General features: G+C 41.4%; 1 protein-coding gene across 1 annotated transcript in view; it reads right to left on the reverse strand.

The window, feature by feature from the left end:
* LOC111847942 (delta-sarcoglycan-like) overlaps positions 1–18,162 on the reverse strand; it is a 73,915-nt gene extending 55,753 nt beyond the window's left edge. Inside the window, exon 1 of the mRNA XM_072717093.1 lies at positions 17,873–18,162. The gene's annotated coding sequence lies outside the window, so the exon portion shown is untranslated. The remainder of the gene's footprint in view (positions 1–17,872) is intronic.
* Positions 18,163–26,546: the final 8,384 nt, after the last annotated feature.

Here is a 26,546-nt window from a genome sequence, read left to right on the forward strand (position 1 = left end):
CAAGTGAATGAGGATCGATTTCATCAGCCACCAGCCAGGGAAGGGACTGGTAGGCAGCCAGTGCCCTCCCTGTAAGATAGGGGGCCAGCATGCAAGCCTAGTCCTGGTGTAGCCCCGTTCACTCTTAGCCACCCACTCAAACACAGTGAGCTATACCTTGTCCTCAGTCGGGAACTTAGTAAGGAACAGTGTAGGGCGAGTCTCCTGGATTCCCTCCAGTGCCTAGGCAGGGAAGGACTGGAAGTGCTGGGAGTTCATGCCAAGACTGGCAATAAAGTCTCGTCCCATCCTGGAGGACATCTGCATCAGATACTGCAGTGCATGAACTATTCAAGCCCTCTCTGTTTCAGAGGTGAGGTCCTGCAGGTCTGCTGCAGCATCTCCTCCTACCTGAACCCTCCATCACCGTGACAGGCAAGGAGACACGGTAGGGTTAGGGTTACGGTTAGGGTTAGGGCTAGGGTTAGGGTGTAGGCAAATACAACACTGATAGTCACATGAGCAGAGAGAGCATGTATCATGGGCAATTATTGACTGCTGCTCTTAGTAGTAAAGAAAAACAATGTAATGTTATTCTAATTTATGTTAAATATTTAAAAGCATCAACTCTGTTTTCCCCCACAGTCCAAAAACATGCTGAGGTTAACTGTGGGTGTGCATGTGTGTGTGAATGGTGTGTGAGTGTGTCCTGTGATGGGTTAGAGACCCATCCTGGGTTATTCCCTGTCTTGCTCCCATAGCCTCCAGGATAGACTCTGGACCCCTGCCACAGTGAATAGGACATGCAGTTTCAGAAAGTAAATTGATGGATGGATGGATTTTAAAGCATCATCATAATATCATATAGCAAGTTAATTTAGGCATTTTTTTACAAAACGGTTATAGTGTCATCCAGGTTACGGATAAGAAACACCTATTCACATCTGTGCCTGTTATGAATGAATACAAAAAATGTTTCAGAAAACTGTGAGTTTCAAAGCCAGGGATCAGGACAGCTCTTGTGACACCAAGGAAAACTCCTGGTTTTACAGTAAAGCCTATGAAAATGGACGAGTTAGAGAAAAGAAACCATCGTTATTCATCATGCAGCACATTCAGCGAGCAGCACGACACTCTTTGCGCACCTGAAAATACATCAATGAAAATTAAGCCAGCATTCCTTTCACAATCAGTGTATCCACTGCCCGCAGCACATCAGGAGAATGTCGCGATCGTGTTAATGTCTTTGTCAGGCGTGATGGGCAGCAGGCCCGGTTTGTGTTTCCTTCATGAAATGCTAAAGACATGTGGATGTCGGCTCTCTTTAAAATGAGGTCAGAGTCACGCCTTTCTGACTGGGGAGCACAAGAGCCTGTACAGCAGATGGTGACCTATTACCAGCAGATTCTGGAGTAATTAAAGAGAAAGTGCTGCACAGAGACCGTAGGGAAGTGCGGCGAGTACCAGGGTCTGACCGGCGACACCCACAGCCATTGATACATGACGAAAAAATAACAGTGTTTCTTTTCAGACATAATCTGAGACACTCTAGTGCTTAAGAAGCAATTAAGAGTACTGCTGTTTCATTAAACCACAGAAATTATATGGTATATATTCTATATAATATTAAGAATGGAATCCCAAAAAAAGTGTAAATGATCTAGCTACTATATAAAGTAGTTAAGACTGTACATGGGACTGAAATTCTTTTACTAGAATCGAAAAATTAAATGGTGAAAAGGAAAATGGAGTATAAGAAACTACATAGATAACAGACAATCATGGAAATTATATTTTGAACAGGACAGTTAAAATGATCAAATTACAAAATATTTAAGTTAGAATTGTAATGCTGTGATTTCTACATTCATTGTTAGTATCTTTTTTGAGTGTTTTTAGATCTGTTTAAGAAATAATATCAAATATAAAATGTTATAAGACAAGCCAAGTTCCTGAAGCACCATTCATAATTGTGACAGGCGTGTACAGTCCAAAGGCATAATGATCCATTTAGAATTCCATGTGTAAGTCACGGACTAGATCCAGCTTTTTGCTTTTGACAGTTATTGTCTTCCCGAAATCACAGTGGACGCTGACAGACGGGACCTGGTGCCGATGACTGGAAGCGGCACCAGCAGTCAAGTTCCAGAGAAGCTTCATGGGTCAGCAAGCAGGCGCTGGATTCTCCGCTCCGCCAGCTTTCTGGTGAGTACTTACAAGTCAGGCTTTCTGAACTACTGAGCTGGGGCTTATTGTGTGAAACACTCCCTTCTGCGCTGTTGAAATGTTTAATAGGAATGCTCTTCCACAGATTGATACCTTGGTGTGATTTGTAGAATTCACCGGCAAAGGCACATTAAATGTGCTGACACCAATAAGCCCCTAAATGCCACAGCGCTTTGTGTTTTCACAGCTGGGAATAAAGTTCAGCTGAACATGCTGTTTGAAACACAAGACTATAATAAGAAAGGAGTATTGTTGCTAAAAGTCTTATATGTGGAGCATCATGCAATTCATTTTTACTAACTATTGACTTAAAGAGGTAATACATTAGTAAATAGTAAGTCCTTAGTTTACTTGGAGTTGCTGTTTACATGGTTTGCTAGTAATTATATATTCTTTTTTGTAGCCTAGTGGTCATGATGCTCTACAATGGTATGATAAATCTAAATGCATCCAGTGTTAACTTGGTAGTACTTTAGGGTAGAATGATAATGCACAGTATATATAACTAACCGAGTACTTCATATTTATGTACTTCATTACACAATATTCAGCAAATGAAGGGCCTCGATAGCAGCTGAGGAGCTAAAGGGCACCAAAGTGGCAAACTATACGTCAGGTACATTATTACTCATTTAGTAACCTTCATCCATTACAGTGTGTAAGCCCTTCTGAGGGTAAATATGAGACAATTTCTAGTATGCCAAAAAAAAAAGCAATATAGTAAACAACCTCATTTGGGTCAGGGTAGGTGTCCCATTGAATCACAAGCAGCCACATTTGAACGATAATAGCAAGGAGGCGATTAGTGCGGCCGCAGACTCCTCTGTATGCGGCAGGTGATGTGACTTTGGTGTATCGCCCACACATACCTCAAATACCTTCATATTTGCTAGAAGTGCCTTTACTTGTTTTCCGCTTATAATCCTGTCTGGTCTCCATTCCTTTACTTAAAGCTAAGTCACATATTTTTTCTCTCGCCGTTTCTTTACCTTTATTTTACTGTGCAGCACTTGCAGAATGATGATCATATAACACAAGAGAAAAGGTAAGAAAAGCCACCTTGAAGCAGATTTCTGTGACGCAGAAGCGGCTTAATCACTCAGTGAATGGATATTTATCTCTTCCATGTCCGATATTTGTTTATTCATTTGTCCTCAATGTCGCTGGACATATTTCTTGCAGAATATAGTGCTGAAAAAATGACAGGCAAATTCATTAAAAAATAAAATAAAAATGAAGTGTTACTGGTCAAGGCAACATTTGATGAAGCCATATTAATAGCATTCAGCAGTAGGTTGATGCTCAGGAAATACCTTGTTGATGTGCAGTAGAATAGGGTATTTAACATTAATTGAATCATTTGCCTGTAATTCACGTATCTGAGTCTACCTCAGGGAACATAATGGAAGGTCCAGGGTGCCAGTCCATCCATCACTGGACACCCACTCACAAATTATACAATTTTGAGACACCACTGTTCCTAACCTGTGTTTGGACTGTGGAAGAAAACTAGAGCAATGACAATAAGCAAAGACAGGGCAGGGCACTGCAGGTTGTGCCCACAATGCCACTCACTGTGTCCCAGACTGAACTAATACGCTGAACTGAAACTGCTTGTTTTGTAAATCAGTGCTTCCCAATCCGGTCCCTGGGCACCTGCAGACAGTCCACCTTTTTGTTTCCTCCTAGCTCCCTACCGAAAATGTGGACCGTCTGTGGATCTCTGAGGACCGGCATGGGATACACTGTTGGAAATTATTCGCTTTTGGCAAGGGACCGCCAAGAAATCAAACATAAATTGTTGTTATTATTAATGTTTGTTTATTATCAACATGTAGCTCTAGAAACCTAGGTGAATTAATCTAATCTAATATGTAGCATTTTGTGCATGTAAACATTGCAAAGAAGGTGACTGAGTTAAAATGATTAGGTACTAATGGATTGCAGCAATTTTTGTGTGTTTTTATTTTTATACAGTGACTATAGTTACAAAAAATACAATCTGTGTACACAAACTCAAAAGTTTAGCTTTTACAAAGTGTTTAAGGCTAAGTGGTTTTAGGAATTAGTTCATTAAACTAGGCAATTGACAACTAAAGTCATTTACAGAGCTGACTTGAGTCACAGACACATTAGTTTGAACAATGAGATTAATAGGATATTTATATGTAGTTCCGGCGGGGAGTCTATAAATGTCCAAGTCTCATTTTGGATTGATGACACTTCGCACCCAAGAGTTGTCTGACCAGAAGAGAGCAGTACATCTCGCATTTTGACTTTTGATTTGCCACAATCTGTGTATTCAGAAGATAAATTGGATAGGACGGTAACACTTTACTTGACGGAGCACAAATAATTAGCAGTAACTCAGTTACTACAGAAGTACAAATCATGAACAAATATAGTCATTACTTGAGATAAAAGATGCGTCATGATTCATCAATGATGGACAAACATGAGATCAGTATTTCACTTGTGTTATTCATTACTTGTTCTATCAGTAGTTCCTTAGTAGATCCTTCAGTAGTTCACAAAGGTTTACAGAATTAGAGGAACAAATATAGTAACTGCTTGGGATAAAATATGCATCACGATTCATTAACAAAACATGAGATCAGTATTTCAAATGTGTAATTCATGATTTGTTCCTTGAGTAGTTCCTGCAGTAGTTCACAGAGGTTAACAGAATTAGACATGGCGACAAATACAAAAATTGCTTGAGATAATGGATGTGCCACGATTCATTAATGATGAATGAACATGAGATCAGTATGTAACGAAGAACTTAGTTTGCAGTTAATAATTAAGCAATAGCATAATGCTACATAATTACATTACAATGTACATTATTTGTGTCCCCTCCAGTACAGTGTTATGGACATTGCTGCTGATCAAGAGTTATCAATACAATGTCACTTGTTTCAAACATTCTAATTCATTCATTTTGAAATATGGTAAATGTTCCAGTTTCTTCCATCCTATTGCAGTATTTATTTTTGTTCCGGAGTAGTTTTATAAATCCATGGTAATGGTGACACCCTGCAGTCGTGTGATTAGCTTCTGCAAAAGCTCTTGCTCAGAGCTTTGTCATGTGCACCCTGTTATCCTGTTATATTAATTACCAACAGCAGCTGCAAGCTGCTGGGCAGTAAACATACATTTTGGGCCTCAAAGAAAAATCCACACTACAGATAATAACCAAGGTGTACACAACTGTGCCGCCCCTACGATCAGAAAACAAGAAATCATGTGGTTAACCAACATTGTCCTTGCGCAATATTGCCTCTCCTACCCATCTCTAGAGGGTAGTTATTTGCTGCATGTCCCTTTCAAATCTAGATGCTGTTGGAACGACAACAGTGTATTATCTGGATCGGCCCTTCGCTCCCTCCTCCCATCTAATCCCTACTCCTCCCACACCCCCAACCTTTACGATCTTTTTTCTCTCGGAACTTGGAAATTCCGAGTTGAGTGCCATCACGTCCGACAATCTCCCGTTCGAGCTACCACATCTCGGAACAAACATGGCTGCCTCCATGAACACGCTGCTGTGTGTTGTTGCTTTATATTTTAGCAGATTTGGAGTGAGATTATTTTCCCGAGAGACAAGCAAACAAGAAACACGAACTAGTCAAACCACATTAGAAGCTTTATAAAATATCTTAGTACATTCATAGCAATATTCTTTTTTCGAGAGGCAAACCAACTACAAACAAACCAAAGACACTAACAAGTCTGGTAAAAATCTCATATTGCATGCTAGGATACTGTTTACGGTCATGATATGGTATTCTCTAAATCGAACACGTGCAATTACATTTACAACTATTAATACATTTAACAAAATAAACATTTTTAAAGATTTATAAAATAGAATTACTGTTGAGTGTGTAAGCTGCCATGTTGAAATTACGTCACAGGGGAAACTCGGACAACAAAATCTTGTCTGACATCAACGTCATAAAAGAGGCGTGTTTCCGACGGGAAGTGACGTTTTTCGTGACGTTTCGTGACGTTTTCATCCAAGTTCCGACTTGGAGAGAAATAAACGAACGCACCATTAGATGAGGGGTGATGGGGGGGATGCATTGTTGTGGTTCCAACTTTATTTCTTTATCTTCCTTCTACTTCTAACAGATCCAACAAAATTAATAGATCCATAAAAACTGCAGAAGACATGAAATCATACAATCCAATGTGTAAAAAAATGAATTCATCTGAATTAATTCATCTGAATTAATCTGGAGCATTACCACATAATGTTCTTCTAATGATAGTACAATTTCTGTTTAGCTTGTTGAATATTTTCCCCAGACATGTTGCTTTTGAAACCTGGTTAGGATGATAACAGGTGTTTGCTGACACCTGCCAGGACGTGGCTGCACAGTCAGCATCTGTAAGCTCTGCTGCAGTCTTGCTTCATCTCTGCCCATCAAAATGCCCTTGAAGACCAGCCAAAATAATTTAGCCACTTCAGCTACTACAAAATACGTTTCATAATGATCCAATGATCCAAAGCTGAGCAGATACAGCAGCTTTAAATGACTGTAGCACTGACAACACAAAAAAGTTTCCTTTGAAGTTCACCACAGATCACCTCATAAAGGTAAAAGGCTGATTTTTTTTTTTTGATGCAAAGGTATTGTTTGCTATCAATATCCTAACAAAGGAAAGTATGTCAATACATCCTTATCCATGATAGAGGTATAACTGATTTGGATCTGAATTGCAAATTTATTATTAACCTCTTTCATATCAATAAACTCAGTAATTCTCCAGAGACTGGTAAGATGTTTAATATTGTCATGATTTAATTAGAATGAACAATGCTTGTGACATAACTGTTGTAGTTTTGTTCAATTTTAACTCAATGTGATTTGCAATTACAGTTGTAAATACTATATTTGTTTAATAACCTCATAATGCACATTACACTCATCTATCTATTGCATATCAACCTGAAATCAGAACCTGAAAGCATCCTTTAAAAAATACAGGGGAAAATGATACTGGCTTTGGGCATGGACTGTGAAAAGGAGACACGAGCTATGTAGCCGATTGAAAAGGAACATCCTATTCCCAAATGTATCAACTTCAGAGAAAAAGGCTTTTCCACATGGGGAACAAACCTGCTGTCTAATCTGCAAAATAAACTGTGACACAGATCACCGGATTCATGTGTTCTAAGGTAGGTTTAACCATATCCGTCAGACAGAAAGGTACAACTTTTTTTCAACAATTTTACATCACATTCTAATTTTACTGGCTTCTTGTGAAGGTTTAAATCATACCTGAGATTGAATAGGCTCTCAGTTGTGTTTGTTTGTTCTGTTATAATGCAGGTTTTTCAAATCCTCAGTCCATGAAACTGTATTTATCATTTAGTTTAATTACATCTGCGCATCCATCCATCCATCCATCCATCTCCCAACCACCTCCTGTTTGTGTATCATGTTTAGTAATACTATTAAACATCCTCATGTAGTCTTCAAAGGTATATGCCTTTAAAACCCCAGGACAGTGTCCTGCCTCTGCTCTCTGTGTATGAGCTACGTTCCCCTCCTGTCATGTGGATTTCGTTCCCCTCCTGTCATGTGGATTTCGTTCCCCTCCTGTCATGTGGATTTCCTCCAGGTACTTTTTGTTTCCTCCTGTAATCCAAAGACAGGCAGTCAGACTAAATGGCACCTCTGAGTTTCCCGCAGTGTGTTCCTGTGTGTGGGTGTGTGTCCACTGGCACCCCGCGTACGAGGTACCACTACTTTATGTGCTGTGCTGCCAGGAATAGCAAACAGGCCTTGACCAAGCTGAGCACTTGACAAAGACATGGAACGGGGGGGACGGTGTTTGTTTTATCTCATGTACTGTAGATGTTTTGCAGAAGAGTTGATCTATAGAGTAGAATGTTGCCTGGCAATACTAGCAATTGTATAAACATGTTCCACAAAGATGAAAAAATATGGTCAATTTTACTGAAAACAAAAAGCAAAGCATATATACGATTACCTGATCATCACTGATGATAAAAATTTCCAGTTTCTCTTCTCCAAACTGGGATATGGCATAGTGTAATGCCTACCAAAGGTAAGTAATTATGTAAAATGTTCAGTGTAAATTACGAAGGTACCAACCAATCACAAAAATTACTTGGTGAATAAAAAGTCATATATATTTGTTTGTTTTTATGTTTGCATGTCTGTATATTACTTTTTGGGGAATCTGTCAGAGCACCAGCATATACTTATGTTATATAAACGTCACCTGTTTTTCAGTTTATACTGGAATTATTAATCAACCTTAACCATTAATTGTATACAAATAACCAAGCTAAAATAAGACGAGCCTATTAAAATATTTTTATATTAGCTTAACAAAAGTTTTTGTTGGATTTTATATGCATCAAATTATAGAAACATTGACATTAGTAAAGTAGTAAACTAGGTTAGGCAGGCTTATCTAATATATATCTAATATATATCTAAATTGTGTAGCTTTGTACTTACATGCATGCGTGCACAGATGTACAAATACGTGTAAAATTCTTTGCCAGAAAAAAAAAACATACATTGTAATTGCATCTAAAAAGAAAATTATATTAAGAAACACCCACTTTAGACTTTCACCTTTTTTGCTCATGAATCACTTAAGGATATATAAGAAGACAAAAGTGGCTGAGAAGATTCATTTACATATATTACTGCATTCACATATTATCTGCAGTTCGACAAGCAGGTCCTCTATGTTAGGGCAACAGTGACAATTCACTGCATGACTTTATGGTGATTATACTGCAAGCTCTGCAGCCTGTGCTTGAAACAAATAATGAATAAATTCTGCAGTCCATGAGCCCCACCAGATCAAGAGTTAGGAGTTGATTTCACTCCCCTGGTAAGTCAAAGAAGAAGGAGGGAAACATTAAAGGAAATTTGTGTTGTGAGAGAGGGAAACTATAAAAAAAAAAGTAATTCTGCAAAACATCATTATCATCCCTGAAATTATGTTATATGAAAACTGCTGGAATGTGATCACACTGTTATCTTAGTTCAAGCATAAAATGCCATTTTAGAATTTAACATTAGTAGCATTAGAATATATGCAAATGAAAAGTAACAATAAAAAGTAACAGAAATGTCTTTTGTTTTCCAAAACATTACTGGTATCTTGTTGGATGGCAGGAAGAATATTGCTTCAGTTAGCAAACCCCTTCTCAGCTATTGCTTGTATTAATTAGATTTTACCACCGGGTCACTTAATTAATGAAGTTAATTGGGTGATATTAATTAGCCAGACACGGAATGCTAGTGGTTGAGTCAACAAATACAGTGGTACCTCGGTTCTCGAACTTAATCCGTTCCGGACTACAGATCGAATCCTAAAAAGTTCGAGTTCTGATCGAAGTTTTCCCATAAGAAATAATGGAAAACCAATTAATTCGTTCCCGGCCCCCCAAAATTACACCTAAATATGTTTTTTTTTTTGTTTTTTTTTAGCGTTTAAACACAAAATGAATAGGATAAAACAAGAAAAATTATTTCTTATTGGCCTCCAAAACGATAAAGAATGTACCCCAACACTACCCCTGTCCTGCCCGGATCATCCGCTCCTTCCGTGTGCCACGCCCCCTCGTTAACCTCGTGTGGGATCCCCATGTGATCAGCTGTTTCTGGTTGTTGTCATTAGTCCTCTGTATTTAGTCCGCATTTCAGTTTGTTTCCCCAGTCCTGTCATTGTAACGTCATTGTGTTGTTCTGCCTGTTCTCAATTAAACTTGAGTCCCGATCACTTGAGTCCTGTCCCTGCTTCCCCAGTCCCGGCTCGGCAGATCGTGACACCTCCAAGCCACGCCCCAACACTGCACCAACACTAGACTATGCTATGCGGTCCATTGTTTATTTTTATTATTACTCTGTATTCGTTAATTTGTTCGTGAATAGCAAACTTTTAGGTTGTAATATTTGTACAACTATCACGTAACTTTTTGGTGAGCAATGGCTAACAAAATGATATAAAGTACAGTGTATTACCTGATACAGTATTTTCAATAAAATAATATTATCACCAACAAGCGCTTCTACTACAGCAAATGCGAGGCTGACACTGAAGCGTTACCTTTTGTTTCCGCTTAGAGACGTGACGTGTGACTCATTTCCTGGCGCGTACAATTTATATTAGGTCAGCGTTCACGGTTCGACTTCTGATATTCAGATCGAGTTCTAGGTCAAACTGGTTTGTTCGACTTTCAAGAAATTCGAGTTCTAGTGAGTTTGAGAACCGAGGTACCACTGTACAAGGGTCCAGTTCAGATCGTTTGCATGCAATCTAAAGTTGAATTGTTTTTTTTCTGTACAGATATACACTTACTACCCAGTTAAATAGCTTCAAACAGCTACACAGCCTAAGACTTTTGCACACTACTGTGTACTCTATTTATAGTAGTAGAGGTTAAAAGTCAGACTGCAGTCCAACGCGTTCAGTTTACCTGTGGCCTGTACTACAAAGCGGGATTACTGGCTTATCTGGGTAACTTCTCGGATTTAAGGTAGTCTGGGCAAAATGTACGTGAACAAATATGAAGTCTATTTAAACTGTGGTACCTTAAATCCGACAAGGTACCCCGATAAGCCAGTAACCCCGCTTCATAGCCACAGATGTATGAAATTCAGGGAAGTACAGTATTTTACCATGTTAAAAAGGCACTTCCCTACATGGTTGAGACTGTCGTCTGAATACCCAAGGCAATATTATTTAATAAAAACAGAGCAGATTCAAAGGTAGTAACTTCTCCATGGTTTACTGATTGATTGATTGATTGATTGATTGATTGTTTGGTTGAAGTTGCTTTGCATGGCCAGACCCTGGCCTTCACTCAGATCAATATGCTTTGTCCTTAACTAATGGTGCTTCTCTTCAACAATGATTAATGAATACTAAAAATGTAACTATATTCCAAGGCAATAACACTACACCTAAATCCTGCAAAAGAGTATATCCATCCGTCCATCTATTTTCTGTAACTGCTTGTTCTATTCAGGGTTGTGAGTATTTATTGCCTATCCTGGAGGCTACGGGTGCAAGGCAAGAAACAACCAAGGATGGGGCACCAACCCATCAAATGGCACACTCACACACCATTCACTCTCACAGGCACACTCACACACCATTCACTCTCACAGGCACACTCACACACCATATACTCACATGCCATTCACTCTCACACCATTCACTCTCACAGGCACACTCACACACCATTCACTCTCACAGGCACACTCACACACCATTCACTCTCACAGGCACACTCTCACACCATTCACTCTCACAGGTACACTCGCACACCATATACTCACACACCATTCACTCTCACAGGCACACTCACACACCATTCACTCTCACAGGCACACTCACTCACCATATACTCACACACCATTCACTCTCACTGGCACACTCACACACCATTCACTCTCAGAAGCACATTCACTCTCACAGGCACACTCACACAACATATACTCACATGCTATTCACTCTCACACCATTCACTCTCACAGGCACACTCACACACCATTCACTCTCACAGGCACACTCTCACACCATTCACTCTCACAGGTACACTCGCACACCATATACTCACACACCATTCACTCTCACAGGCACACACCCACCATATACTCACACACCATTCACTCTCACAGGCATACTCACACACCATATACTCACACACCATTCACTCTCACAGGCACACTCAATCACCATATACTCACATTCCATTCACTCTCACACCATTCACTCTCACAGGCACACTCACTCACCATATACTCATACACCATTCACTCTCACAGGCACACTCACACACCATATACTCACATGCCATTCACTCTCACCACATTCACTAACACACCATTATGTGATTATTAAACAGTTATGTCACTTCCTAAGCAGAATGCACACCTACGGGCAGTTTGGTAACTCCAGTTAACCTCAGCATGTTTTTGGACTCTGGGGGGAAGCCAGAGGAAATCCCATGACGACACGGGGAGAACATGCAAACTCCATACACATGGAGCCATGGTAGACACTCCATCACAATTATAATTACATGCAATAAGCATTTAGAAATTTGTCATCATTGTTCATGTCGTGTGCTAAAATTAATAAGTAATTATAAATATGATTCTATGATGTCCAGCTGTCAGGTCAACATGATCATGGTGGGGGGGGAACTTATCTGAAGTACACCTTGCTGCAGCCTGCGGGATGGGGCGGGGCGAGATGTGGGCGGGGCACGATGTCACTCAGTTACCATATATAGGTGCAGTGATGTTAATGGTACCACAGGCGGATCAGGGGATTAGAGTTATGGTTAGGATTAGGGTTAGGGTTAGGTTTATGTTTACAAGATGTAATGATGGCAGATGACATGGTGAGTATTAGTTGTTGCTTAGGCTGTTGTTTTGAAATATATTTTTGGTACAATTTTTATATGCCTGGCAGTTGTAACGTTCCTCATAATTTAAGTAGTAATGTTAATAAGTGTATTTTCCTACTATTGTCAGTGAATAGCAAAACCTAATTTTAATGTATTTCTATACCGATGTGTTCTGCTTAAAAACCCATAAAAGCATGCACAGTGTTTGTAGACATTCTGTTACTTAGACTCTTAGTGAACACTAAGACCCTTCAGCTCTTAACTACAGTGACACAACAGTCTAAACGACAAATGTGCACCGTATCATCCGCCATCTTTACATCTTGTATCCTTATGTGGTAACTGTGTGACATCTTACTCGTTCCACATCTCGCTCCGCCCACATCTCGCTCTGCCCACATCTCAATCCACCCACATCTCGCTCTGCCCACATCTCAATCCGCCCACATCTCGCTCCGCCCACATCTCAATCCGCCCACATCTCGCTCTGCCCACATCTCAATCCGCCCACATCTCGCTCCGCCCACATCTCGCTCCGCCCACATCTCGCTCTGCCCACATCTCGCTCCGCCCACATCTCGCTCCGCCCACATCTCGGTCCGCCCACATCTCGCTCTGCCCACATCTCAATCCGCCCACATCTCGCTCCGCCCACATCTCGCTCCGCCCACATCTCGATCCGCCCACATCTCGCTCCGCCCACATCTCGCTCCGCCCACATCTCGATCCGCCCACATCTCGCTCCGCCCACATCTCGATCCGCCCACATCTCGCTCTGCCCACATCTCGATCTGCCCACATCTCGCTCCGCCCACATCTCAATCCGCCCACATCTCGCTCCGCCCACATCTCGCTCCGCCCACATCTCGCTCTGCCCACATCTCGCTCCGCCCACATCTCGCTCTGCCCACATCTCAATCCGCCCACATCTCGCTCCGCCCACATCTCGATCCGCCCACATCTCGCTCCGCTCACATCTCGCTCTGCCCACATCTCAATCCGCCCACATCTCGCTCCGCCCACATCTCGCTCTGCCCACATCTCAATCCGCCCACATCTCGCTCCGCCCACATGTCGCTCCGCCCACATCTCGCTCCGCCCACATCTCGCTCTGCCCACATCTCGATCCGCCCACATCTCGCTCCGCCCACATCTCAATCCGCCCACATCTCGCTCCGCCCACGTCTCGCTCCGCCCACGTCTCGCTCCGCCCACATCTCGATCCGCCCACATCTCGCTCCGCCCACATCTCAATCCGCCCACGTCTCGATCCGCCCACATCTCGCTCCGCCCACGTCTCGCTCTGCCCCTTCCCTCAGGCGGCAGCGAGAACCCTCTCCCTTAACTGGACAATGCGGACGGCTAAAGAAATACTGTAAAAGATGGTAAAAGAAACATGGTCCACTGCTACTGTAAATGTATACCAGAGCATGCGCCCATCAGTTTCCATGCTTGTACATGCTCTGTATTATTTATACACTATTAATAGTCCAGCCCGGAACATGAAATAAAATGTTGGAACAAGTCATGTTAGAAATCAGAAGTCACAGTTTGGCCGAAAGGGGATCACCCAACTCCTACTTCTCCTGTATGAGTGTCAACAAGCTATAGCTGACAAGAATTCAGAAAATCCCCCCCCCCTCGTTAGCCAAGGCTGAGACTGCACCCCTCTTGAAATCCTTCACTATCAATTACCTCACTGAATAAAATCCAGACTCTTAGATCCCACTTCATTTTAACAATTAGCAGTGATTTTTGGTATCATGAGGCCAGGAGGATGACCTTCACATATGGACATCGATGCGGTAACTTCTTCAATGTTCATTGCAACAGCTACAACAGTTGTTGCTACAGCAATTGTTCCTTAAGCGCACTGAGAACTGCTTGCCCATTTTAGGGCCCTTTCCCAGCATGTCTCAGGCAACCCACCTACTAACACACCAGGTGCCAATGGGGATTTCCGTCTCGCTACTGATTTCTAAAAAAAAGACACAGAGATGGGCAACATCAAAGCACCTTTGAGTGTCCTCCAGAAAGGGAGAGATGGTCTTCTTGCCCCCTTGCTAAGCAGAGAAGCTCAGGCCAGGTTCCATGCCCTACCCTGACTCACTTCTAAGACACCCTGAAAACTCGGGCAGGCTTGTTGTCTATTACAGTTGTACACTGGTTCCAAATATTATAGTGACTAAATAGAGCAGGCTCAGTTTAACCAGCTGTTACAAATCGCACAGCGTTGGCTGCATATCAACTGAAATACTTCACAGCAGATGGCCAAAAAGATCTCCATAGACCACTTTCTCCTGCTGACTGATGACTTGGAAGAAGTGTATCAAAGCCTCCCCTCCACCAAACAAATTAATGCTATTGGATGTTGCTATAACCAAAGAGATGGGGATTGGTGATAAGCCCAGAACCTTAATTTGTTGCCGCAGCTCTAAGGAGGAGTGGTTTGGTCTGCGGCAACCCCGAACCTCAAGGCCAATCCAAAAGCTTCTCACCCATGGATCAACTATGGTTGGCTCTCCAGATGAGGCCATGCCCACAGACTCCAGGATGCAGTCAGTCACAAAAACTTGGATGGAGGATTTTGGCGTCCATCAGCCCTAAAAAGCCAAGCAGGGAACTCACTGTGGTGTATTTAGAGGGAAACCCCCATCCCTGCATTCATGGATCCTGGGGCTGCTGTGGCCCCTGAGGAAAGCCGCTTGGGTTCCAGTGATTAAACTCATGGAGACCCACCCTATCAACTGCATCCGCAGCGCCGGCAAGTGGAGTCTGATGGGTGGTTTTGTTTAAGAACTTCTGGTCAAACCCTTGCTAAGACATGACTTGCCCGGATTCTTAGCTTGCAAACCATTATCCTTGATCCACATCTTGCCTGCTTACCTCAATGACATGGTGGTGCATGTTGACAATCTCTTCTGACTCAGAAAGTTCCTGGACGCCATCTCTCAAGCGTGCATTACTGCCAACCCTGCCTAGGGTACCTCATCAGATGAAGCCTGCCCCAGCCACAAAAAAAGTAGAGAGAGGATACACAATCGCCAAGTCTTACCAGGATGCTACCCCTTTGTGCTGCATTTTTTCTTTGCCCTCACCGCCTTAGTGTACCTCGCTCGAAAGAGTCTGATATGTCTGCCGTGGAAGGAGGAAGCTGAGCAGCCCTTTTAACACTGATGACTGTGTTAACGTCTAACCCACTTCTTCCTTCAATCAGCCATTTTTTTGAAATGCATCAAAGGTAGCATTGGGAGCTGTATCTCTCTAAGAAGCTCAGTGCCACCAAAAGGAACTCCATCACTGGATCATGGAGGAGCTGTCGTACTACTTCCTGGGCTGGGGGCCTATTCTCACAAAAGATCACACTTTACTACAGTACAATGGATGGTCATGTTTAAGAACTCTAACCCCCATATCACCTGCGGTTCCTGGACTTGCAGGACCCCTCCTTTAAAGTCCCGCACCAGGCCAGTCAAACTCATGGAGATGCTGACAGACTGTCCAGTGTGGTGGCCCTCTGATGATCCTTTCAGCCCTGGTCAGGCCTTGTGAGCAACGGCGTAGAACTAGACAGAGGAATGTCATGAGTCGACTAATGGGATCTTCCAACTACCACGAATCCAGTTTCTGCCTAATTGAATACGGCCACTAATTCCTCACCTCAACACAAGCAGAAGCGAAACAGTTGTGGCTGTGAGGCAATCAGAAGATCACAGTAATCTCCTCTTGCTGCTCTCCCCGGCAGGTATTTAACAGGAGAGATAGTGAGAGCAGGAGAAACAGGAATAAAGCACTGTATGCTGCACCTGTCATACTTCCGACTCAAGGATCCTGCCACCTGCCAACATGAAACTATCCTGGTGGAAAGACTTTTATGTAATTTTGTACAACTTCAATGACTTATATAGAGTGAATACTTTTTATATACTTACCTCTTACGGAGGTTATTCAAATCAGACAAAAGGTCAGGCACAGCAATATGAACAGAAAAAAGACCTGGAACCTACAGGAATCTTTCACTAAGAAATTAATAAGTAATAAGAAAAACCCAAAGTCACATTTTTACGAATGTGTGGTGAATGTTAGCTTTTCTCTTTTTTGAAAAATTCAGCTTTAATTATCAATGGATATAAATTGATTTTCAATTTATTTCAGTTTCATGGGAGATTTATGGAACGAGTAAATATGTTTTATATATTAGTATGGCTATGAATGGTGAGGTCAGAGGAACTGGAGGGGAACAGAGAATTCCTAGCTGGTTGGAGGGGGACAGAGAATTCCCAGCTGCTTGACTTTTGTGGGGATACAAGCTTTTCAAGAGAAAAAAAGCAGCACCACTGCTTTCTCAGTATAATAGAAATCATGGAGATCAAGGGTTCAAATTTGACAGTTTACAGCGATTCACTGTATTGGCCATGTGTCTTATGGCCACATCACCTGACCAAATACCAGACACTTTGACCGGACTCTGTAACTCTTTCCAGGATTTATATATCTTAATTAAACCTCTTCTCTTGGCTATAGTATTTATACAGACCCCTCTTATAGACAGCAGTTAGCATTCACATTGTCTGTGTGCATTGCTCTCTGCTCCCTGATGAATGGCACTTGTTTCAGATCTGTACCCAGAACAGGAATCAGGAAACAGAACCAAGCAAGAAGCACTACAGCAGAAACATTCCATCCATAACTGTAATGCATTTAGATTAACATTGTTTCTATGACCTGTGTGGAGACATTACATTGGGAAAGGATTTAATCTGGTCAGTTTGGCATTCCTTAGAAGAGAAACTACATTGAAACTGAAGTGCATCGTAGTTTGCACAAGTTTAGGGGCTAAGCAGGGAAAAGGAGGACTCGAGGATACAACAAGGATACGAGGATACAAAACTTTGGAAATTTATATACTCACCATATACTCTACCAATTACAATATGCAATGGAAGTATACTGGGGACATATATGTTGCAGATATGTAACAGATCTTTTGTTTTTAATGTAATAGTAAAACGTAAAACGACCGACTTTAAAACTGAAGTAACTAACAACATATTTCTGCTTTTGGAATATGGTGCATGAATGATACTTCATAATGATATTTTAAAAAATAATACGTACTAAAATGCATACTAAAAAACTAGTGCTGTAGTAGATATTCTGATATTGTACTATCTCTACTGACAAAATTGTAAAAGTATTATTATTATTATTATTATTATTATTAATAATTCATAATAATAATCCTACCTCTTTGTTAGATACCAAAATCCAGTCTTGAGAAAGCCATAAATCTGAAAATCAAGCAGTATTTTTTCTTTTCTTGTGTCTCTGAAACGTTCACATTAGAAGTTTACAGCTAAAAAAAAACAAAAAACAGGAAAATCCACAATCCACTGGCAGTCCGTGGGGCTCGCTGGCTGGGATGTCATGCTTCCTGTGGCTGAAATGAACTCTTTGGCAGGTGTCTTCAGCATCAGGAAAGTACATTAGTCCTTTTTCTAGCTTTAGCTAAAGAGATGAGAGACTGGAGCATCCTTTCCAATGAGAAATCCAAAGTGACTGTTTCTATAATCCTCACACGTGAAAAGCTTGAAAGAGATTAAGAGGAAAAGCAACATAAACACTGTTATTCCCAAGCATCCTCATGCCGTTTCCATATGTGGGACTCAATCTGGGAACCGGAAGATGCTTGCAGTGCCAGTGAAAGACTACATCAGCATCTGAGAGCCTTTCACGGAGGAAGGTATCATGGTTAGAAATCCGACGAACAGTGATTATAAAGGGGGAAAGGAAGCGAGCGAAGGGAGAAGAAGGGAGGAGAGTGAGAGAGTGGGAGGAGTGGTGAGAGGATAAGTGAGAATGTTAGAGGGAGGGAGGGAGGCAAGCGAGGAAGAGAGACTGAGAGAGAGAGAGAGAGAGAGGAGGGGGTAAATGGGATTCTTTTGCTTCTACAGCTTCTTTAATGTTGGTAAATTCACTAGTTCAGTTCCACAAGTTTTTCCATTGACAAATATAAAGTATTGTCATGTATCAGGGTAACTTAAAAAGATCAAAAAGTATCATTTAAAGGTGTGAATGTAGCTGCAAACATTCCTGCAGACCAAGCAGCTCCACCACATCTTTTTCACCACTGAAATTCCAATTTTGCAAAAGTAAATCAATTTGGGGATGTTCTGATGCTCCTGCATATTTAGGTGACCCTGAATACTGCTTCCAGTTCAAAGCATGTTCCAACCCATCAGACTGTAGAACATTCCACCTCATGTCTTTCAGGTTCTCTTTTTCCTTTTTCCCCACAGTATTTTGGAGTATTACTACTGTTTAACATTTCATCCCATTGCACTGACCAGACTGCAATCAAATATGTTTTGGCCGTACAACCATGTAATAAATCATGTATATTAAAGGCCCTTAGCGTGTATGAGAGCATGCTTCTCGTGGTGGCGTGGTGGATTAGCTTCCCGTGGTGGATTAGCATCCCGTGCGGAATACCCCTGTTTCCTGGAACCACGGTAACCCTGCATTGGATGAGCAGCACTAACTGCAGCAAGTTGAAGCCAGTTCCATATTTTTAAATCATTTTTAGCAATATTAACTCTCAGCACAGATCCAGGTATGAAAAGAATCAATTCTTCTGTCTGCTTTGTCTTATCTTATGATTTTTAAAGATTACATTGGTAATTAGTTTGGACTCGAACCCTGGTCCTAGAGGTGAGATTCAACAGTGCTAACCAATGTGTCACCATACCCCCCCCCCCCCCCATGACTATGTAAACACAGTATTAGGAGGATATATTACATTAACTATGGTTTATTTCCTATAGCCTTTCCAACTCATTGATAGTTGGGTCAAGCTGTCAGATCCATGAAACACACATTCAGCACCACAGCCTAAAGCAAATTCTTTATAGGCTGTTTATTGTTCACATCCTTGTGTAAAACTTACTGTGGCTTGAAATTAATCTAAAATGCTTTTTTTTGTTAAGTGTGGGAAACCAGTAGAGCTCAAAGCCAGAGTCACTTACATGGGAATGTGGGATGAGGAGCCGAGTTTCTCTTCATGCTGGTGTTTCTTACGGCATGGGAGTCGCACCGAAACAAAACAAAACATAAAACACTGGGGACACACTTGAACTCCCAAAATGATCTGTGGCCCCCAAAGAAAAAGAAATGATGATGTGCTATAAAGCTGCAGGCTGGTGGGTGGACCAGCATCACAAATCCGCCGTGACACCAGCCCAGATGACGGCTGTGAAGAACAAGGACACATCCCTGCTTCTCATTTATTCAGCCACATTATCTGCACATTAAATTCAATCATCCAGGCATTTAATTGGAGCACAACCCGCCCCATCTTGCAGGCTCACCTGCAGGTACAACAGCATTTCCCTCCCTCTGTCATGCTTATTTTTGGCATATTTTTGCACACTATTTCATATTTCCTTCTCAGTCCCGCTCAGTCCCAGGGGCAGCTTACGTGGATTCGCTGCTGCTCTGACTGGTTCATTCTCACACTGACTGGTTCATTCATTCGCACTTCATTGTGAACTTACAATAATCAGGGCAAAATACACATGATAGAAGCATAATGGGTTTTCAGTAATCCATTAAGTGAAACAGACTTTTATTTTGAAATGTGGAATGAGGCGGCCAGTGATACTGTCTTAGATCCTGAAAATATTTGGCAAACGATCATATAAAAACATGTAACAAACTTTTTAAATCCACCTGCATCTGCTTTTCGTAGACTGTCTGCAGCCAAGTTGTCTTCAGTGTCTCTCCGCATACCATAATCCTTTGTATTTTTGCTGCATGCATGCCCGGCCGCATGGTGCCCCTCCGCATACCCTAATCCGTTGTATTTGTGCTGCATGCATGCCCGGCCGCATGGTGCCCTTCCGCATACCCTAATCCGTTGTATTTTTGCTGCATGCATGCCCAGCCACATGGTGCCCCTCTGCATACCCTAATCCATTGTATTTTTGCTGCGTACATGCCCGGCCGCATGGTGCCCTTCCACATACCCTAATCCGTTGTATTTTTGCTGCGTGCATGCCCGGCCGCATGGTGCCCCTCCGCATACCATAATCCGTTGTATTTTTGCTGCGTGCATGCCCGGCCGCATGGTGCCCCTCCGCATACCATAATCCGTTGTATTTTTGCTGCGTGCATGCCTGGCTACAGGGTGACTGTGGCTCACTACTCCCAACTAATGATGGCCAAAACACAGATTCATGAACAATCTGTTGTCTTTTCTGACCCCGCTTGATGGTGCTCTCTGTTCAAAAAATGACTCAAAGCATGCCCCAAAGCAACCCAAGAGCACCATCTAGTGGGGTCAGAAAATACTGCAAATGGCTCACAAACCGTCATTTTCACAGGTGCTCCCAGTTATCAGCAATTAAGTTAGCCAGTTTGTGGAAGATTTTATTGAACTTCATTATTCGTAGCCCACAGAAGCCAATCCCCAAATATGTACCATGATCCACAAATATTTAACTATCCATGTAGTTTTTATTTGTATTGTATAAAATCATACCCACAAAAATACAGAGCGATTTTTATACGTGAAACGCATTTTGCACCTTTGTGGATCACGTCCTGTCTATTTGTGGGTCATTACATTTGTGACTTTCCTCCTATTTATTTATGGATTTTTGTCCGCAGCTGATCTGTAGAAAAAAAATCACAAGTACATCACTATACAGAAATATGTATTTTTATTTGTGATGTATAAAATCATATCCACAGAAACACTGACCGATTTGTACACCTAAAATGGGTTTTACACATTTGTGAATCACATCCCTTTTATTTATGGCTCACGTGACACTTGTGACTTTGCTCCCATTTATTTGCATATTGTTGTCCAGTTCGTACATCAGCTAATCTGTAGAAAAAAAATCCACAAACATGTAGTGCAGTTATTTGCTGTATGGTTGTCTAATAAGGTTGGTTTTAAATTATCCTGTGTGTTTGCAGTTTATTGACCCTCAAGGAGCAAACCATTAAAGGAAATGCCAACAAGACAAATCACCTTCAGAAATGAAGAACTATAGCAACATTCCTGGGCCATTTTGTCATTTATTTGTTTACAAGTGCTGTTTTGTATATGACATGTCCTGCCTTCCTGCCCCCTTGGCTCGAATGAGCCACAACTCATTAATTTTGTCTTGCCTCTCATTTCAGCCCTCATGTGATTCACACCAGATGCCTCTCATTTGCTTCTCATCAGTGGTTATAAGAGCGCCTCCCAGTCCTGTGCTCCCCAGTCCGGTCATTGACGTCGCCCCATTGTGTACTTTCCGCTGTTGTTAGCCCTATTCACCCCTTATTGTTTGCCCTTAGGTCTGCTCCTACCTCTGTCACCTGACAGTATAGGCCATGTGAAATATTTTTTTGTCTTTTTTTTCAGCTTTAGGTGAATGGTATTAGGAGTTATATAAAATGTAATGAGTACAATAAGCAAAAGTGTACATTCATATTTCATTCTGACCAGAATAACAAATAACATAAATTTCCTTGTGTAAATTATTCATGGAATACTATTTTTAAAATAAAATAAATGGATGGATGGATGGATGCTTTCAAATAACTTTGCCACATGGAATGTGAATCTTTTCGAGGGTTGCTGCTTCAGTTACCTATGTCCTCTCTTTTCTTGAATCTACTGATCTTGTTCTCATTTATTTCTAACAATTTTATTTCTTCAGTCAAAGCTGACTGAAATTCATTTGCTGCCGCTTCCTTTGCCAAATGACGCATAATCTCTATAGCAATGCCAATTCATTCAAAACTAGCCCTGCGCTTTAGCTTGATCTCAGAATAACTTATTTTTAAAGATAAGTAAATAATGCTAGCAATAAAGAAAAAATAAGGTAGTTTATAACCCATCTATCTGCCATCCGTTAGTCTGGGATCCTATTCCAGGCAAAGACTGGATTACACCTTGGAAGAGATGCCAGTCCATCCCAGGGCACATACATGCACTCACTCACTCACTCACTCACTCACTCATACATGCACTCACTCACTCACTCACTCACTCATACATGCACTCACTCACTCACTCACTCATACATGCACTCACTCACTCACTCATACATGCACTTACTCACTCACTCAGTCATACATGCACTCACTCACTGACTCACTCATACATGCACTCACTCACTCACTCATACATGCACTCACTCACTCACTCATACATGCACTCACTCACTCACTCATACATGCACTCACTCACTCACTCACTCATACATGCACTCACTCACTCACTCATACATGCACTCACTCACTCATACATGCACTCACTCACTCACTCATACATGCACTCACTCACTCACTCATACATGCACTTACTCACTCATACATGCACTTACTCACTCACTCATACATGCACTCACTCACTCATACATGCACTTACTCACTCACTCACTCATACAGTACATGGACTCACTCACTCACTCATACATGCACTCACTCACTCATACATGCACTCACTCACTCACTCATACATGCACTCACTCACTCATACATGCACTCACTCACTCACTCATACATGCACTCACTCACTCACTCATACATGCACTTACTCACTCATACATGCACTTACTCACTCACTCATACATGCACTCACTCACTCATACATGCACTTACTCACTCACTCACTCATACAGTACATGGACTCACTCACTCACTCATACATGCACTCATTCACTCACTCACTCACTCATACATGCACTCATTCACTCACTCACTCATACATGCACTTACTCACTCACTCACTCATACATGGACTCACTCACTCATACATGGACTCACTCACTCATACATGGACTCACTCACTCACTCACTTATACATGCACTTACTCACTCACTCACTCATACATGCACTCATTCACTCACTCACTCACTAACTCATACAGGCACTCATTCACTCACTCACTCATACATGCGCTTACTCACTCACTCACTCACTCACTCATACATGGACTCACTCACTCATACATGCACTCACTCACTCATACATGCACTTACTCACTCACTCACTCATACATGCACTTACTCACTCACTCACTCATACATGCACTCATTCACTCACTCACTCACTAACTCATATATGCACTCATTCACTCACTCACTCATACATGCACTCACTCACTCATACATGCACTTACTCACTTACTCACTCATACATGGACTCACTCACTCATACATGGACTCACTCACTCACTCATACATGCACTTACTCACTCATTCACTCATACATGCACTCACTCACTCACTCATACATGCACTCATTCACTCACTCACTCACTCACTCACTCATACATGCACTCATTCACTCACTCACTCATACATGCACTTACTCACTCACTCACTCATACATGCACTTACTCACTCACTCACTCACTCATACATGGACTCACTCACTCATACATGGACTCACTCACTCACTCATACATGCACTTACTCACTCACTCACTCATACATGCACTCACTCACTAACTCATACATGCACTCATTCACTCACTCATACATGGACTCATTCACTCACTCACTCACTCATACATGCACTCATTCACTCACTCACACTCACACATGCACTCACTCACTCACTCATACATGCACTTACTCACTCATACATGCACTCATTCACTCACTCATACATGCACTCATTCACTCATACATGCACTCATTCACTCACTCACTCACTCACTCACTCATACATGCTTTCACTCATTAACAGTTTAAACATAAATACTTTTTTAATCATGAGATTAAGTTGTAGGATGTATGTATAAAACTGCATTAATTCTTTATACATTCATAATGGAATGGAAGCAATAAGCCAGCCATATAAAACAACTCATTTTCAGTTTTGATCCAATTCAATTAACTTTACCTGTAATTCTTGGCTCTCTCTGAGATCCATGCAGTAGTATTTTAATAACTCAGCTTGACCTTCTTCCGTCCTTTAGACTTGTGTTAGAAGATCCTTGGAATAACAAACGCAATTTATACTGTAAATGTCAATCTTTGAGCCAGAAATAACCATATCCGTGTGTAAAGTATGTTTTTGGCCCATTTTCCATTGAGACTACTAATGTTAATTTCTTTAAATTAAATTAAGTGACCAAATGTACATGGTGGCTGTAAGTGCATTTTAATGGGATTTATACCTAATGGAAAATTTAAAAAGAGCAATACTTCACTTCATCTTATTTTGGGAAGGTTGAACAGCTTTAACGTTCAGAAAGATTTTTATATTCATTTTATTATTCGATTATTATCCTTTAAAAATATATGTCAAGATGTTACATTAACTGATGGTAACTGCTCCAGTAAAAGCTAAAGCCCAAAACAATGACTTCAGAATTTTTCTAAATGAATTCAGCACTCGGCACAGTCACTGTCGTTTTTTCTTGCTGGGGTGTCAGTTTTCAGGGAGACGTAAAGTAAGCAAAACTGTACCCTCCACCCACACCTTTGAGTTCAGCCCCCACATTTAAAGGAGGCCTGAGGGAGAGATCACTGCAGGGCCATCTCTCCACTGCAGGGCCATCTCTCCACTGCCGGGCTATCGTACTGCAGCCAGCGTCATATTAACCCTTAGCAGTGGAATCATTTTTCCTGTTATTCCTGTTTTATCGCTTTGCATTCCGTCAAAATGATTTGTTTCCAATTTCATTTATTGAATAATTTGTTAAATTGTATATCTGCAATCCTGCTTTATGCTTGCAGCAGATATCAGCCCTACCTGTATCTTTCACTCATCCCTTATCTCCGGCGTGTACTCAGTTCAGTACATACAACACATTCTCATTCAGTTCCTCCATTCCGTACTTCCTGGATAGACGGGAGACTGCAGCATAAGTAAAGTCCCACAGCAGTTTCTGTGCTGTGCAGTGGTGCAGTCAGTATCACTAACGCCTCGCATGTCGAAGGTTTGAATCCCACCCCTGCTTATATGTGGATATACACTATAAGGAAAAACGTACTGGGACACCTGGCCATTACACCTCACTCTATAAACTTGTGGAAAGCCTCCCCAGAAGAGTGACAGCTGTTACAGCTGGAAAGGGGGGAGCGACTCCATACTGACACCTATGGGTTTAGAATGGGATGTCATAGAAGTTCCTGTAGGTGTAATGGCCAGGTGTCCCAGTACTTTTGTCCATATAGTCGACGTCTATGTCATACGTTCTTTCTGCATTTGGGTTTCTTCTAGGAACTCCAGAAACATGCGGACTAGCTGAAATTGCCCATGGCTTTGATTGTGAGAGTATGTATTTTGGGATGGATCGACATCCCATTCAGCAGCTACCCCTGTTTGAGCTCCAGGCTTGCCATGCCTCGGTACTAGATAACCGAGTGTTCTCAACTGTTCTCAAATGGCCTCCACAGTCACCAGATCTCAATCAATAGGAGAAAGAGTATCCCACCCCTCAACTAGCAATATGTATCTATTAACCTGGTAAAGTGGCCAGTGAGTGTATCTCACCAGCAGATACACGCTTCAGGTTGTATGTGAAAAGAGCATCACCCAATATAAGGGTAATTACTAGCAATAATGTAACAACATGCTAATATCAATAGAAATGTTTCTGTTTGTAATGTAATGTAATACAAGTCGATAATGTAATAACTGGCCAATAATGTAATAACTGGCCAATAATGTAATAACAAATTACATAGTTGGCAAAAAGTTATTACAATATTAGTTCAGAAAATGTAGGTAATACATAATTGGCCAAATATTACATTATAGACTTTTATTACATTAAGAATTAAAAATGTATTTTATTGTTAGTAGTTGGCACATTATTGGCTTCTACCGCATCCAAAAAACATCTAAAACTAGCAGCATAAGGTAGAAAGTTCCAGAAATCATCGTTTTCACTAGAAAATTTCTTAA

The sequence above is a fragment of the Paramormyrops kingsleyae genome, chromosome 10 (genome assembly GCF_048594095.1).
Source record: "Paramormyrops kingsleyae isolate MSU_618 chromosome 10, PKINGS_0.4, whole genome shotgun sequence".
In the NCBI taxonomy this organism is placed as follows: domain Eukaryota; kingdom Metazoa; phylum Chordata; class Actinopteri; order Osteoglossiformes; family Mormyridae; genus Paramormyrops; species Paramormyrops kingsleyae.